Consider the following 2,687-nt stretch of genomic DNA (forward strand, 5'->3'; position numbering starts at 1 on the left):
GATCCAGTCAGAGGGATTTTTATGGGATAAAGGACACTCAGAGTCCAGTCAGAGGGATTTTTATGGGATAAAGGACACTCAGAGTCCAGTCAGAGGGATTTTTATGGGATAAAGGACACTCAGGATCCAGTCAGAGGGATTTTTATGGGATAAAGGACACTCAGGATCCACTCAGAGGGGTTTTTATGGAATGTGGGGATGGAAAAGGCGGGAAAGGGGAAGGGAGACCCTGCCCTGAGCCCCGAGATTCCCAGGGAACCCCCTTGTTCCCTGAACTCCTTCCCAGGGAGGAGTTGGGCTGGGGATGGATCCAATGGCAGGGGATGGATCCAGGCTGGGAGAGCTGGGAATGGCCAGGCTGGAGAAGGGAAGGATCCCGGGAGAGCTTGGAGAACATTCCAGAGCCTGAAGGGGCTCCAGGAGAGCGGGAGAGGGATTTGGGATGAGGGCCTGGAATGACAGGAGCCAGGGAATGGATCCCAGTGGGAAAGGGGAGATTTGGGGGGGAGATTGGGAAGGGATTCCTGGCTGGGAGGGTGGGGAGGGGCTGGGAAGGAGATGGAGGAGCGGGATCCCGGTGTCCCAATCCCGATCCAGGGGGTCTCACCTGTGCCCCGAGTCTTGGAGGCTTCTGGGGGGGCCCCGTGAACTGCGCTGCTCCGGCGGGATGGGGAGGGAAGGTTTGGGAAGGTTTGGGAAGGTTTGGGAAGGGAAGGTTTGGGAAGGGAAGGGAAGGTTTGGGAAGGTTTGGGAAGGTTTGGGAAGGGAAGGGAAGGGAAGGGAAGGGAAGGGAAGGGAAGGGAAGGGAAGGGAAGGGAAAAAGAGTCAATCCAGCTGCTCCCATGGAAACCCAGGAATGCTGTGGGACCCCAGGGAATGCTGCAGGAACCCTGGGAATACTGCAGGAGCCCTGGGAATGCTACAGGATCCTTGGGAATGCTGCAGGATCCTTGGGAATGCTGTGGGCCCCCCTGGATTACACCCCCCATCCCGGAGCAGCCTGTCCATGTCCCATCCCAGCCATCCCACCTTTCCCTGGGATCCGATCCCCCCCTGGGATGTGGGAATTCCCTCCTGGAGCATCCCAAACCCGGGAGGATCCCAAATCCCGGCCCCAGGGTGGGAGATCCGTGGAAAACCCCGGGAACTCACTGTAATCCGTCTCCTTCTCCGGGAGCAGCTGTTTTTTTGGGGGGAGAAAAAATAGGGAATTAGAGGCACAAAATCCCGGCTGGGGGCGGGAAAAGAGGGAAGAGGAGTCACCATTCCCTCCTGGAAATTCCTGGGAGGCTCCAGCCCGCCAGCATTTCCCAGGATTTATCATTTTGGGGTCGTTTTTTCCCCAAAGTGAGGGGAAAAAAGGGAGAAATGTTTGTGTCCTGGGAAGGGGAAGGGGAAGGGGGAGCTCCAGGTGTTCCCAAAAAAAGGGGTGGAGTCAAATCCACGGGATTTTTCCCGGGGCTGGAATCAACTCACCGGGGGGATGTTGTTGTTCATGAAAACCGTGGGGTCCTGGGAGGGGAGAAAATCTGTGAGAGACCGGGAAAAATGGGGAAAAGGGAATGGGGGGAAAGGGGAGGGAAAAAAAGGAGGGGGGAAAAAAAGGGGGGGAAAAAAAGGGAGGGAAAAAAGGGGGGAAAAAGAGGGAGGAAAAAAGGAGGAAAAATGGGGGGAAAAAAAGGGAGGGAAAAAGGGAAAAATAAGAGGGAGAAAAAAGGGGAAAAAAGGGGGGAAAGGGAAAAAAAAGAGAGAAAAAAGGGGAGAGAAAAAGGAGAGTGAAAAAAGGGAAAAGGGAGGAAAAAAGGGGAGGAAAAAAGGGAGGGAAAAAGAAGAAAAAAGGGGGGGAAGGCAGGAAAAAAGGGAGGAAAAGGGATGAAAAAAAGAGAGGAAAAAAAGGGGAGAAAAAAGGAGAAAAAAGTGGAGGAAAAAAGGGGAGAAAAAAAGAGTAAAAAAAGGGAAAAAGGAGGGAGGAAAGGGGGAGGAAAAAAGGGGGGGAAAGAGGGGAAAAAGGGGTGGGAAAGGGAGGGAAAAAGGGAGGGAAAAAGAGGGAGAAAAGAGGGGGAAAAAGGGAGGGGAAAAAAGAGAAGAAAAAAGGGGAGAAAAAAGGAGGAAAAAAAGGGAGGAAAAAAGGGGAAAAGGGAGAAAAAATGGGGAGAAAAAAGGGGAGTAAAAAAGGGAAAAAGGGGGAAAAGGGAGAAAAAAGGGGGGAAAAGAGGGAGGAAAAAAGGGAAGAAAAAAGGGGGGGAAAGGGAGAAAAAAGGAAGAAAAAGGGGAGGAAATAAAGGGGGAAAAAAGAAAAAAAGAGGGAGGGAAAAAGGGGGAGGAAGTAAGGAGAAAAAAAGAGAGGAAAAAAAGGGGGGAAAGGGGAAAAAAGAGAAAAGGGGGAGAAAAAAAGAGGAGTAAAAAAATGGGAAAAGGGGAGGAAAAAAAGGGGGGAAAAAGAGGGGGGAAAAGGGAGAAAAAGGGGAGGAAAAAGGGAGAAAAAAGGGAAAAAAAGAGGGAGAAAAAAGGGAGAAAAAGGGGAGGAAAAAAGGAGGGAAAAAAGGGAAAAAAAGAGGGAGAAAAAAGGGAAAGAAAAAAGGGAGGAAAAAAGGGGGGGAAGGGAAAAAAAGAGAAAAAAGGGGAGAAAAAAAGGAGAGGGAAAAAAAAGGAAAGGGGAGAAAAAAGGGGGGAAAAGAGGGGAAAAA

The 2,687-nt window shown here is 51.0% G+C and overlaps 1 long non-coding RNA gene across 1 annotated transcript in view; it reads right to left on the reverse strand.

Annotated features, from left to right (window-relative positions):
• Window positions 1–607: 607 nt before the first annotated feature.
• Window positions 608–2,687, reverse strand: part of LOC113941864 — a 2,463-nt gene continuing 383 nt past the window's right edge. The window contains exons 2-4 of the long non-coding RNA XR_003525786.1: window positions 1,477–1,512; window positions 1,153–1,180; window positions 608–654 (exon numbers count right to left, since the gene is read on the reverse strand). This is a non-coding gene — a long non-coding RNA (uncharacterized LOC113941864). The remainder of the gene's footprint in view (window positions 655–1,152; window positions 1,181–1,476; window positions 1,513–2,687) is intronic.

The sequence above is a fragment of the Corapipo altera genome, unplaced genomic scaffold (assembly GCF_003945725.1).
Source record: "Corapipo altera isolate COAL_440 unplaced genomic scaffold, ASM394572v1 59728, whole genome shotgun sequence".
Taxonomy (NCBI): Eukaryota; Metazoa; Chordata; class Aves; order Passeriformes; family Pipridae; genus Corapipo; species Corapipo altera.